Source organism: Penaeus vannamei, chromosome 6, assembly GCF_042767895.1.
Source record: "Penaeus vannamei isolate JL-2024 chromosome 6, ASM4276789v1, whole genome shotgun sequence".
NCBI classification, from domain to species: domain Eukaryota; kingdom Metazoa; phylum Arthropoda; class Malacostraca; order Decapoda; family Penaeidae; genus Penaeus; species Penaeus vannamei.
In genome coordinates, this window is record NC_091554.1 from 32,768,955 (window position 1) to 32,783,954 (window position 15,000).

At 42.9% G+C, this 15,000-nt stretch overlaps 1 protein-coding gene across 6 annotated transcripts in view; it reads right to left on the minus strand.

The window, feature by feature from the left end:
• Window positions 1-15,000, minus strand: part of Rgl (Ral guanine nucleotide dissociation stimulator-like) — a 131,864-nt gene that overhangs the window by 75,912 nt on the left and 40,952 nt on the right. Inside the window, exon 1 of one of the 6 annotated variants that reach the window (XM_070122901.1) lies at window positions 7,360-7,444. The exons of the other annotated variants lie outside the window; for them this stretch is intronic. The gene's annotated coding sequence lies outside the window, so the exon portion shown is untranslated. Of the gene's footprint in view, window positions 1-7,359; window positions 7,445-15,000 lie in introns of those variants that run through there. 6 annotated transcript variants of the gene reach the window in all.

Sequence of the window (15,000 nt, forward strand, 5' to 3'; positions counted from 1 at the left end):
TCACTGACCTCTCCCCACCCCTGCCCTCAGCCCTCTCCCCCCACCCCCACCCCACCGACCACGAAGAGAAATTGCGACCTGACACTAAAGTCAACATCGCATTCGTTTCGTGCACGTTCCACCAACAGCACGTCGGTTTTCCCGCCGAGGCAAGCATACCGCCTTTGGAGACGCTGCAGGTACGTATGCACGCAGAGACAAAGGCAAGGGGAAATGAGGAGGAAAAGGAGGGAGGGGGGAAGGAGTGGGAGATGAAAATGAGGAGGAAAAAAGAGAGGAGGAGGAGAAGGAGTAAGAGGAATAGGAGGAGGGGGAGAGTAGGGAGAAGAGGAGGAGGGGGAGAGCAGGAGGATGACGAAAAGGGGGGAACAGGAGAGAGAGAATAAGAGAGGGGGAAGGCGGAATGGGGAAAGTGAAGGGAGGGAGGGGGGAGGGAGGGTGGAAGAGAGAGAGAGAAACTAGAGAGCTGAAAGAGGGATAGAAACACCCTGCAAAAGAGAGAAATACGAAATAAAGAAAGAAAAGAACTTCAGGGGAAGGAAATCAAGAGAAAATGCAGGCTTCGTGACACCGCCATCGCATCAGAAAGACTTCCGCTGTCACGGTCTTCCACCAACCTCGAACACCGCCTTCGTGCATCCTACACTCCTCACCCCTCCACCCGCCTCCACCCCACCGTGAACTCACCACCGCAGCCCCCCTCCCTACCCACATACCCTTACATAACACCTCCCCCCCCCCAACATCACCTTCGTACTCCCCCCTACACCACCTCGCTACCCCCCCCCCCCCCTTTACATCATCTCCATACCCGCCTCCCCAGACTAACCCTAGATCACCACCCCCACAATCGTCGTTTCAGAAACCCTACTGATGAAAACCGCCCACAAAAGGGGAAAAAATCACGCCCAAAATCGACGAAGCCGTACGAAATTCAGCTCGCGCCACGCCCACGCCAACGCTCCGCCCGTGTCGCAACCCATCAAAATTGGTTATCTGAAGCCAATTCGATTATGCAAACCCTATTAGGTATTCCCGACTGCCCCGGCTAACAAGTTTATCAGCCATAATCACCATCCAGGAACGCAAACCAATATTCATAATGACGCCTTTTCATATCTAATGCATTAAACACGACTCTAATTATCTTGTGAATTCCCAAATGTGCACAAGTTTATAGAGCGCGTGACACCAGTGTAAAATTAAGTCGCTGGAGCTAAAGGAAAGAATGGGGAATAAAGAACAGAGGTAGAGAGAAACATGAAAGACAAGGAGAGAGTGCGGATGAGAAAGTGAGAGAGGGGAGGGAGAGGAGAAGGGAGAAGCGAGGGAACGAGAGGGAGAGACACACAGACACAGAGACACAGACACAGACACACACACACAGATTTGATTTGATAAGACTTATTTACAGAACAGTGTAGAGAGACAAACAGAGACACACAGACGCGCACACACACACACACACACACACACACACACACACACACACACACACACACACACACACACGCACACACGCACACACACACACACACACACACACAGAGAGAGAGAGAGAGAGAGAGAGAGAGAGAGAGAGAGAGAGAGAGAGAGAGAGAGAGAGAGAGAGAGAGAGAGAGAGAGAGAGAGAGAGAGAGAGAGAGAGAGAGAGAGAGAGAGAGGCGGAAAGGGACGAATAGCCAGAGAAAGAGAGACAGAGAAAGAAAGAAAACAAACAAGGGAAGAGAAGACGAGACGAGCGAAAGGCGGGCGGTGAATAAACAATAGGGCGGGGAGCGATTAGTCTATATTAAAAGACGAAGCTCAGAATGAACCAGTTAATCACAAGAAGAAAAAAAAACTATCGTCACGCTACAATGCAGTCGAAGTATACCACTATAATGCACCTGAAGTAGCGTACGCACTTGAAGTACGGGTGTTTATATTTACTCGTTTGTTTGTTTGTTTGTTTTGTCTCTGGACATAATCACACGGGACTGTGACTCCATTCCTAGCGTGCATTTACTGACTGCATTCAGAGCTAAAACGTGATGTCTTTTTTTGAGGATAACCAGCGAAATCTTGCAAATCCCACACACGCACAAGAATAAAAAAAGAAAGACTAACCCACACAGCCTCATGAGCAATCGCAAGAATGTAACACGAAATAAGAAATGCAAGATCAGACCCACGAATAACTGGCATTTCCTCCGAGAAGCGCCGCGCCAGCCCGGGAGGACATGCCCACGCGACACGTGACAAAGTTCAGCTAAATGTCAGTATAAATCATTCCATCACGATGCGGGATCACGTAACTCAGTGGTTTGAACGATAATTGAAGCTGAAGCGGCACACCTACAGGATAAGCAAACAGCAAACAAAGAAAAATACACAACACATACACACACACATATATATGCATATATGTATGTGTATACATACAAACGTATATGTATGTATATGTATATGTATATGTATATATATATGTATATATATATATATATATATATATATATATATATATATATATATACATACATATATTCATATATACATATATACATATATTACAGACACAGACACACACTCACTCACGCATGTGCTTGTGTGTATAGGCCTATACGTAGGGAGAAATAGCGCATCTAAACTCCCTGGTATACACACACACACAAGGGCTACATACACAGTAGCATAAAGAAAGATATACGTATAAGGAACAATGTCGTGCAAAAAATAAACCAGACACACATGTTTTATGTATACAGTCAGACAGACAGACAAAACGCACACACACACAGCCCACGTAGGCGCATACTTAAAAGCGCACACAACATAACGGTTCCCGCCTGACGTGTGTAAGCGTCCTTGTGTACGGGTCCAATGGCGCTCGTCGATGGCCTCGTCTGGGAAATCTTGGCCAAATAATCTTTTTTTTTCGGATAGCTCGGATTCCTCTGGATTCTCTCTTTAGTTTCACAGTTATACAATCATGTGTGTATGTCTACCTACCCCTTTTCTTCTTTATTAGCATTTTATGGCTACTGTCATTAATAAGGGGCATCGGTAAGGTTACTGTGAAGCGAAAAAAATCTCGTTCAACGTGTACGATAAAACTTTTACATAAATCCGTGTCTCCCCAATCACACACACAAAAAAGAGGAGAACAAAGTTACGATAGAAAATAGAAATGAACAGTAAAGAGCAAAGAAAGAAAACGATACATCTACGTCTACGACCGCGCCTCCCTGCCACTTCCTTCCCCAACTAGTCTGTACAGGCGAATCAAAGCCCATTACGGAGAGATAGATAGCACCCTCGCCCCCAACCCGGCACCCACATCTCCCCTCACCCTAAACCTGGCACCGCCACCCCTTAACTAGTAAACAACGAAGAGTGGGCGCACAAAGAGCGTGTTGACATGAGATGCACGTGATCGCAGTACCCTAGCCAGCAAGCAAGCAAGCAAGCCAGAAAGACTCGCCGGATGAAATGGGCACAAGGCGAACCCTCACCGCGGGCCCTCTTCAACCCCTTTACTCGCCCTGCAATATCTCGGGCCGAGATCATAAAACCAATCCCAAGAAACTAACGATAAAGAGCGCCATTTTGACGACTGAGTGGACAATCGCACTTTTCCATTTCGTCCGAACAGCAACAGAGAATTGGCACTCGCGAACAACAACAACAACAACACCGGAGAATTGGTACTCGCGAACAACAGCAAAAAACAGGCCATAGAACAGGTGGCCTTATTATAACGTACGCAGGTTGTTCGTCCATATATCACGCCTCTGAGACCGTCCCGCGTCCCCAGGCGGCTTGTCTGCCTTCACTAGTAGCCGTAACTTAATTACTTACCTTGGTTAATGGTAGTCATTAACAAATGAAATTTCCCTCGGCGTCCCGTCTGTGCGGTAAGTAATGCCACTAATGTAGGCTATATAAATATGAATTTGAATATATGCCTATGATTATACGTGTATATACATATATACATACATATACATATACATTTCTTATAATATACATATGTGAGTGAGTGAGTGCGTGCGTGCGTGCGTGCGTGCGTGCGTGCGTGAGTGAGTGAGTGAGTGAGTGAGAGTGTGTGTGTGTGTGTGTGTGTGTGTGTGTGTGTGTGTGTGTGTGTGTGTGTGTGTGTGTGTGTGTGTGTGTGTGTGTGTGTGTGTGTGTGTGTGTGAGTGTAAGTGTGTGTGTGACAAACATTCATATACATATATATATATATGTATACATATATATATTATATATATATTATATATATATGTATACATATATATATGTATACATATATATATATATGTATAAATATATATATATATGTATACATATATATGTATACACATATATATGTATGTGTGTGTGTGTGTGTGTGTGTGTGTGTGTGTGTGTGTGTGTGTGTGTGTGTGAGAGAGAGAGAGAGAGAGTGTAAGTGTGTGAGAGTGTGTGTGTGTGTGTGTGTGTGTGTGTGTGTGTGTGTGTGTGTGTGTGTGTGTGTGTGTGTGTGTGTGTGTGTGTGTGTGTGTGTGTGAGTGAGTGTATGTGAGTGTAAGAGTGTGTGTGTGTGTGTGTGTGTGTGTGTGTGTGTGTGTGTGTGTGTGTGTGTGTGTGTGTGTGTGTGTGTGTGTGTGTGTGTGACAAACATATTCATATACATATATGAATAAATAAATAATAAATAAACAAATAAATAAATTGTTTGTGCGCGTGCGTGTGTTGCACCAGACGCGCGCGTCTTTATATATGATCAATATGATCACTAAATCAGATCAGCAGAGTCATTCCACTACTGTTATTTCCCAAATAAAATAAAACATAACTCGACAAACGCACCATAAAAAATCATAGACCAACTTTATTACAATTCCAAAGCTATGTTACCCTGGTATTTCTATATACCAGCAACCCGGTTTACGATAAAAACAAACCCGACACCAGCAGGATTGCTTCCAGTCTGAATATCACGTTCTCGAATCCAGCGCCGCGGAATGGCAGACTCCCAAGACATCTAACTTCTTTGAAACAAAACAAAACAAATAAAAAAAATTCAAATCAGGTTAGTTCCGTAGCCTTATAAAAAAAACACAAAGACTGAATTTCTCGTGTCGGTGTTTTTCTTTTTTTCGACACGTAAAAATGGCAATCACCGGAGGAAAATCAAAGAATCCACGAGAGAAAGAGAAAGAAAAAAAGGGAGGCAGGCTTTTTTTTATCCAGCGGGTGTAAACAGTTAAGCAGAGTAGCGGAGACCCTTCGCTTACAAAGCCAGAGCGAAAGGCAAACGAATTCTCAACCCGCTACAGAATGTTCTCGACAACCCGATCTATTAGTTTATTCGCCGTTACCAAGGAGACAAGATTCAAATCAGATTTTTTTTCTCTCCATTTTTTTTATGACGCAATGATGAGACCGCAGCTAACAAGTTTACGTAACCTTGTTATTTTCGACGCCTTTCAACAGTTTCTTTTTTCAAAATTAAAACTTGAAAGATGCTGACGTAATCTCAAGATAAATCAGATAATGAAAATGAGCAAAAGAAAAAGAGAAATAACAAAATATACAAGTCTATGCGCAGTCTCCTCCATTTCTAAATTCATCACCCAGCGTTGCCAACACATGCGAATCGCTAATTACGACTCTTATATCTGAAATACATTGAAATTCTTGTAGAAGACATGTGTTTTGCATAAAAAGTCGATACCTGCGGGCTACACATTTGCAATGCTGTGTTGAACTTGGAACCGCAAACTCAAATAATAAAATAACCCAAGTATATCACGTCTACATGCCATTTATCAAAGATATTTACAAAATGTGTTTTTAATAAATCCTTGCGATCCATTCCCCAGGCATTTATTCAATAAACAAATAAATGAAAGCCCCAACAGTTAATGCTAGTGCCAAGCGCACATTCCTATGAACATGCACTTTCCTTGATCCTTCTGAAGACGTTGGCGACCTTCGAGCCCTACGAAAAGAAACGGAGGACCAAACGGGTTCCTTGGCTCTACCCTCCTCTACCACCCACCCCTAACCCCCAGCCAGACAACCACGCCCCCCCCCCCCACCCCTATCTGGCGTTGCGTCGTTGCTAATATCAGAATAAAGTGTTTGAACATCTTTCCCATGTCTCCTCTTTGATGCTGAAAAAAATAATTGGTAGGTTTTTCTTTCGATAAAGCAACATGTTTCGCGGCCTAACTCTTCAGGCATAAAAAATGGAGGCTTTTTACACTTGAAGAGCACTGAAAGGTGTAAAGTCAGGAGCGGGCTTCGTTTCTATACAGCTCCTCGATGATTTAAAACTTTCGAAACCTAGATAAATGATTTGGAAACTGAAGAGTACGGCGTAGGGACGCAATTCAATATATACACACAAAAGAAGCATTTTCTTCCCCAGATAACTTGCCCCCGTCTTCTTTAAAAGTCTTAAGACATTGATAACAGAAAACCTTTGACTCTTCTTCCAACAGAATGAACTGGTTCAACGTTTAAGGAACAAAACCAGAAATAAATACAGATCAGAAAAAAATGGACAAAAAACCCAAAACACGCAAGGTCAATAACACATCCAAATATGGACGGAGACGTTTGAAAAGCAAAAAAGCAGAATGGCACGTCCGTTGTCCCGTACATCCTGGTTAAGAAGAAACGGACGAGCCTTCCCGCAAGACCGCGGCAGTAAAAGTAATGCATCAGTGCTGGATTCGACGTGGGGAAAATGTCGTTACAATATCATAATTTAAAAAAGGCGTAAATATGGTTTCGGTGCTGGTGTGGCAAGGTGCGGTGCAAGCAGGGTGCGGGTCAGGGTTGTCCTGTAACCCCCTTCGCCTCCATCCCCCACCCCGCCCCCCGTGCCCCTCGCCACCTCGCCACACCACAACCCGTTCCACTGCCATGTTGCTAGGACAATACCCATGCGCCACACCACTCCTCGTCCAGTGCACTCCGCTGGGCACTAACATCACCACTCACAACATCCTCGTTTGCAAGACATCACTTTTCATACTAATCCACATCCATGACTCGATTTTCCACTAATTTCTTCAGCATTCCTGCGTCGAAATGAAGTATCCTGCTTCATCACACTTCACGTAGGACGGATCGTGATAGATCGTCACCGAGGAAGTCCTTGAGCACCCTGGTAAGTGACGTCAGTAAACACAGCTGGTTCCAGGGATGACTAACATTTTCCGACGACTACACTCACTCGCGCTTGGCTACGTGCGCTAAGTGCAACTCTTGCATCCGCGCCTTCACGTCTCCTCTCTTTCGTCTGACTTGAATTCACACAGCGGGAAATAACCACCGCACTTCGAAGGAGTCTCACAGGTCGTAACACGAAGAGGGACTTACAGAGCAACCGAGCTTCTGAACTCCTCAACTGAGTGAGGAGGTGAGAGGCCCGCGCCCTCCTTCCACGGGTTCCAGCCACATACTGGCGACCTCAACCACCATCCCGCAGTCTACCTGTCTCCCCCACCCCCCAGGTGTACCTGTCTCCTTCTTTTAGCCGTACCTGTCTCCGAAATCTTATTGTTATAACCTTTTTCATCTTTTCTTTTGTATCCACAAACTCACTTCTTCGTTGTGGGTTGTGTCGTATACCCTGCAGATACTGTTCTTTCACACTTCGACTGGCTCTCACAGTAACTATCACGTCCGTATTTCTCTAGCACATCCGATCAACATTTGAAAGTCATCCTCGTCCGTTTTTTTATCCATAAGCCTCCAATATACATATATTTTTTGACCCACCACTGCCTATCTCATATCTTACAGTTTCCCTTCCTCCGCTGAAACACGACATTCTGTATCTTAACGTACAACTGCTCTCGCCTCTTACTTTCACAGACTGGAATTGTTTCTCTGGCCCATTCAGCCCCCGCACCGAATGTCTTTCATTTCACTGTACAAAGGCACTTTTTTAGCTTCTAGCGTCGGCGGGACCTGTACTCTCCCACAGTAATATTTTGCAATGCATATCTGTCCATGAAACTTTTACCGCAAATTACAAACATTAAAATTAGCAAAGGTCTGATTCTTCCACATCAATCATACGTACAAAGACGACCAATCATCAAGTTTTAGTATATCATATATTCCTCAAAACCAATATATTGTGTTTTTTTATATTTCTTAAACTTATAATATATCTATCAGTGCCATTCTTCTCCGTCCACTGCTACAAACAGGATGCAATTCTCGACTTCCAACACATCACAATCTCATCTCCGCCGAGAGAAGCTCTTAAGAACGCCATTACCGCCCTGAACAGGTTCCAGCTTCCTGCCGGCAGATCCTGTGCCGCGGAAGTAATTAGTTACCCATCTTACTCGGCCAGGTATCACGCTCGAGGTCACGCTGGAGAGGCCTTTGTGCTGGTTCGATCTGGGTTCTTGAATGAGTTATCGTTTTTTGTTCTTGCAGTGTTCCACCTGACGCTGCTGTTACGCTCCGTGTTATGTAAAGCACGCGCTGGACAAGTGAATGGGGTCTTAGGGCAAAAAGAGAGTGCCAACTGCCAAAGAGGGCGCACGCGAGAGGGCAACAATGTCATCAACACCTTTAAGCCTACACGCCCCGGAGGACCCCGCCCGGGAAGAGACCTGTGTGAGGAAGGGCGAGAAAGGGAAAGAGCAGAGCGGAGGCTGGAGGGGCCGGGCGGGGGCAACGGGCGGCGGAGGGAACTCGAGTCTACCGCCAGCTGGATCACTCTCCTCGCTCATCGAAATTACCGCGGCCGAGGTCACGATTCCGCCGCCTTTGGTGTCGCCGCCGCCACGCCACCTCGCCGCCCCGCCGAGGCTTCCGCGCGGTCCCACGGGGGTCATCTGTTAGGCCTTGTGCGCACCTTGCAATCTGTATGGCGTATGACACGGATCATGTAACCTGCTAGGCTTCACTTGATATCACAGGGTAGCTAGGCCTCAACTGTGCCCTCATCCGTTTCGATAGACAACGAATACCTTGCAATGCCTACCATGCACAGACATCTATCACTGAAGCAGCAGGGAAACCACAGATGCTATTGTTGCCAACGCAGCTCCAGCAATCACCGCCATTGTTACAAAAGACAGTGACAGAGAGACTTAAACAGAACGCGGAAAACACAGTGACCGAAATCTTACTTCCTTATAACTAAACGTACAGGAAGACGGCCGTGATAACATCGAGCACAGCAACCCCGAATAACCACAGAAATTAACAACATTGTCATCGTCATAAGACCCAAGACCCCCGCCGAACACAGTGTGAATGAACAGAAGTCTCAGCAGCCGCCAAGCTGGTGTAGGTCTCTCACATCCGTCGCTCCCAGACTTTCACCGAGATATCTCCTTCACAATTGCAACAACAACAAGCAGGAAAAAACAACGGTTAGGTCCCAGTAAAAGGACCAGCAAACCTGTCTTAACATCAAAATTTTATCAAAACATAATCTCTAGTAATAGAGTCTAAGAAACAGTAATACTATACTGCATACCCCAGACGTCATGCCGTAGTGAACAACGCCTGCCTTAAATCATAACTACGTTCTGAATTCATAAAACAATGCTTATTCTTCTTTCAGAAACGAAAAAAACACAAAAGGATTTCATTGCGTTTAGTAGCAAGAATGTTTCATGTTAAAAGGAATGTGATGAGGGATTGTAGGACAAATAAAACCCATCTTAAAATCAGATCTAAACACCGTGATATCAAAAATACACCTCCAGTTAGAAAACATTCAAGAGACTTTTTTTTTTTTTAATCATGCTTTTTGCCATAATCACGTTCTGTGTACGATAATTATCCGGCATAACCGGCTGCGTCCAGACGTACGAGCATTGAGGTTGTTCGAGAGCCTCGTGCTATCCATCATACGTGGCGATTTCACCGTTACCAACGTAACCGGTGCCGAGCCTTGATTTATCGTAACGTCACGTCACGCGTTCAGATTCCAACTCAAAAGTCCACACGTAGAGATTCCGACCTTCCCATGTACACTTGCACAGTGATGTCATCTTATTTTTCGTACGAATGTCTAACTTTCCAAACTCATCACAATGGCAACCAAATAACCATAACAAATTAAAGAGCCTATTCTTGTGACTTGCTTTGCGGAGTTATTGCTGTTGTGCAAATGCGTTCATCTTGCGGTGCAGAGGCAATATATCCACGGGCCAAGTTTTACTTGTTCAATACAACCTATAGCTCTGGAAATAAAGGGAGACGAACATAATCGAGATGAACGAAAGCATAGTTATCTGGTTTCGAACAAACTAGTTCCACAATGCCTATAATTACCCACAAAAATCTGGAAAACAAAAAAGGTTTCAATCCTGGTGGCATAATTAGACTCCAATCCTAGCTTTTCAGTAACAAAACATTTTTCTAATTTTTCTGGACTGTAACTGTAAAAGTTAAGCACAGTTCCGTTCTTAAGGTAAAAGTTTACAAGAAGAGACACAGACATTTGATTTTATAATCAATGATAATGAAAATGATGATGATAATAATAATAACAACAATAACTGTAACAATAATAAACATAAGATCACACTAACTATATCAGTAATAACTATAATAACAAAATTAATAATGGTAATAAAGAATAATAATAATTATTATAATAATGATAATTATAATGATAATTGCATTAATAATAATCATCATTATAATAATACTAATAACAAATATATAAAAATAACTATAACAATAACAATAATAATAACAATAATAATAAATATTAATACTAATAACTAAGTCAATAAAATCAATAACAATAATAATAAAATACTAAAACTAAAACCTCTAATATAAATAACGCCAACAACAACAATATTAATAATAATGATAACATCAATATCAATATTAATATCAATAGTAAGAGTAATAATAAGAATAACACTAGTAATAATAACAAAAATAATATAAAAATTAACTAACAAGAATTAATAATAACGGTAACAATAATAATAATAACTATATCAATAAGCATATCTATAACAATAACAACAATACTGATAAAATAACAACAATTACAATAATAATGATAATAATAAAAAATCAATAATCATCATCACAATAATAATGAAAAGGATAATAAATAAGGATAAAAACGATAATAAAAAACAAAACAATAATCATCATAATAACAATTACAACAATACTGTACTAACACTACTGACAACAATAGCAGTAACATCACAGTACAAAAAGTGAGAAAGCAATTCACGTTCTGCATTTACATGTAACGGTAAGAGGAAAAAACGACAATAAGATAATAGATATATATAATCCCAACAAATATATTTTCCTCTTGCGAAAGGAAGAAAAAAAAACTTTGTCTCCCATGATTCTTTTACTTATGTCATCTTAGGCTGTGACAGGATGGAAGGAAGGAAATAATAAAAAAAAGAAGATCGGAAGGAAGGAAAGAAACAGGGTAGGGTGAAAGGATAAACAAGAAGGTAGGAAGGAAGGAAGTAAAAAAGGTTCAGTGAAAGTGGAAAAAGGTTAGGCTGAAGGAAGGGAGGAAGAAAAGATAGACGCGATGGGAGGAAAGGAAGGGGGAGGAGGACATAACGAAGGAAGGAAGGGACTGAGAAAAAGGAAAAATGTAAAGGGAGGAAAATGGAGGAAAAAAAGAAAGAAAGGGAGAAAATGAAGAAAGGAAAATGACAATAAGGATGCACGAAAGGGAGAATAAGGACAAAGGAAAGACAGGCATAAGGATGAAGAAAAGATAAGGAGGAAGAGAACGGATGACGGAAGGAAGGGCAGGGGAAGGAGGAAAGGAAAAAGGTGGAATACAGAGAAGTAGAAAATGGAAAGACGTAAAGGAAGAAGAAAAAACGTGAGGGGGGAAGAAAAAAGAAAGTTAGAAAATGGGATATGGAAAAAAACTTAGGTAAAAATGAAAGAAAAACGGGTAGAAGCAAGGGAGAAAGGGAAGGAAGGAAAAGACATGGAAGCAATAGCGCAACAGAACAGGATATTAAAAATAAAAATAAAAGGAAGATGGAGAGGAAAAAAGGAAAACAAAAAACACCAAGTGCATAGTTATACATGAAAACAGTCAAACCCAAACGCATTAACATAAATGCATACGAGGAAAATTATTGCAGGTAACAAAACCAGTTAAAATACAACCTACAAAATTGAGACACCAAATAAGCATGTCGACACACCGAGTATCGAAAGGCAATCGGACAAGGGTCGCTAACTACCCAACTGCCAATTTGGGTAATAGCAGACAGCCGGCACAAGGTCCCGCACGGCAGACCAAAACATAACAGAGATTGCGGGGATAAAAGAGTGAGTCAGTCTACAAAATGCTCTGGAGTATGACAAATTTACCTTGAAGCTTCCGCTGTGATTTCGCAAGAGCATCTGCAGAAGCACCGTCACAGGCCAAACCACAGTAGCGCCGGAAACACGTGAGCCAGTTCTCAGGGCGGGGCAATTTTGGCACAAGGAAAGAGTTGTTTGTTTACCTGAAGCAATGGTGGATGGGTGAGCTACGCAGCGCCGGGGGTGGGGAGGATAGCCGGGGGTAAAGGAACAGTTTACGACCTAGTGAAGTGCTTATTGTAGTTACTAAGCGTGCGACTTAACCTGACGCACACGCTTGCTCATACGTGATAGGCCTATTTCTCATCGGAAACTTTCTTTTTCTTGAATTCTAAACGAGGCACCTGGGAACAGTTTCTCAGATAACACCCACCGTGATCAGTACGATAGAAACAGAACAAGAAAAGCTGAACTGGATAATAACACGGTTCATAAATTAGTAGAGTTGAAATAGTCTGAGAAACGTTCAAGGACAGGGGAAGTGACGCCTAAAAGAAATGAAACAAACAGGAAGGCTGAACGAAAACATACCGAGTTCTGCCTACAAAATAACCAATCAAAGCAAAACACGACGTTGCTATCAACACGGGAATGCATGCAGAGGCAATAATTTATTTGAACATGAAACTTTTAACCCGATGCTGAGGCATGGAAAGCGCGACAGAAATCATGCATTCTGAAAGTAATATAACACGAATAAATTATCAAGATGGAAGAAATTTACGACACATCACGACTACCTATGTGATAAAAAGGGTTGGTATCGAAACTGTCGTAGGAAAAATGATGCCAACACATATGATATTGATGTTTGGTAAAGTTTAAATACAAGCATGGTAAAAAAAATATATCGAAAAAGATGGATAACATAAATCTGGTTATAAAGTGTTTATATACCATACGTAGTAAAGTGTTTATATACCATACGTAGTAAAAAAAAAAAAAAAAAAAAAAAAAAAAAAAAGTATCAGAGGGAAAGCTGAGCTATCTTCAGCTATGACGCAAGTCCCATTAGACGACGACGTGACAACAAAAACTGCTGAGACGATGCGAGTAAAGCCAAATGCACAAGGTCTTGCGTAGGGAAATAAATACCAGCTGAGTACTCCACGCATTATTTTTATCCCAGTCCATCTACTGCAAAATGTATATTATTTGAATCTTGTATAAATGAGTGAAATTAGATTCAATTATTTCCCGGCGCATCTAGACACACGAGTGGACGCCGCAGCAAAACGAATTCCAAGAATGCTGCTCCGATGAGAAGTGTTTGTCAAGCTGGTGGCGCCGTGATGTCAGGCGGAGGAGGCCTTCACGCATGACGTGCAGCTCGCTCCTTCGAGATTAAACGCCGCCTCTTTCCCTCTCCCTCTTTCTCTTTCTCTTCCCCCATCTCTCCCTTCCTCCCCCCTCCCTCCTCCTCTCTCCCTCTCCTTTCCCTCGCCCTTCCCCTACCCCTCTCCACTCTTTCTTTTTTTTTTCTCTCTCTCTCTCCCTCCCTCCCTCTCTCTCTCTCTCTCTCTCTCTCTCTCTCTCTCTCTCTCTCTCTCTCTCTCTCTCTCTCTCTCCTTCTCCCCCTCCCTCCCTCCCTCCCCTCCCCTCCCCTCCCCTCCCTGCCTGCCTCCCTCCCTGCCTGCCTCCCTCCCTCTTCCTCTCTCTCTCGCTCTATTTCTTTCTTTCTCTCTCTTTCTTTCTTTACCCTTTCTCTCTCTATTTCTTTCTTTCTTTCTTTCTCTCTCTCTTTCTTTCTTTACCCTTTCTCTCTCTCTCTATTTCTTTCTTTCTTTCTCTCTCTTTATATCCCCCTTTTCTCTCTCTCTTTATATCCCCCTTTTCTCTCTCTTTTTTTTCTCCCTCTCCTCCCCCTCTCTATCTCTCTAACCCCTTTTGTATTTACGCATTGAAGCCATGGCTGGCACTGGGCAACCACACCATCCATTCAATGTTAACGGCGTATGTTCCCTATAGTAAGACGGGGAATAGCGCTGCAGTTGAAGTCTTACGTTCGAAACGTCCTCTACGAGACAATAAGGAGCAAATGACACATCCCTAAGAAAATAACATGCACCTACATAATAACCTGCATTAAAGGGGCAAATGTCGTTCTACTGCGTCTTTTTTCCTCGAGATTCCGAATTGCATGGCGCGTTGGATGCAGAACACTGTATCCATTTATGTATTTAGCTAATACACTACACAGAGTCGATACCAGCCTATGGAGACCACATACATCTGAATCACAAATATACTCCTACTTGTATAAACTCAATCAAATTGGACTGTTCTATATGTGGCTTAAATTAACCACCAACGAACTTCTTCCAGGAAGGAGCTTCACCTCTACGACCCTTGCTTCTGGCGGTAAGATGCCGAGATAATTGCACCCGGCCCGCCAAGGCGTCCGTGGCGTGTATCACTTTAACCACGCATAGGCCCATCTGCCTAACACTTGGTGGCGAGCAGTCGAGGTGCGCGATGGGTGCAATGGGGACATACGCTCTGACTCTGAGGATTACATATCTATTCTATGAATAATGATGAGGCGACTGCTGTACCATATGAGGATCCACTTTTGTATAGTCTACAAAACAGCTACAGTTCCTGTCTGAGACTAAATCGAAAAAGGACTCTGACAACGAGAGCAAGATTCCACACTCTACG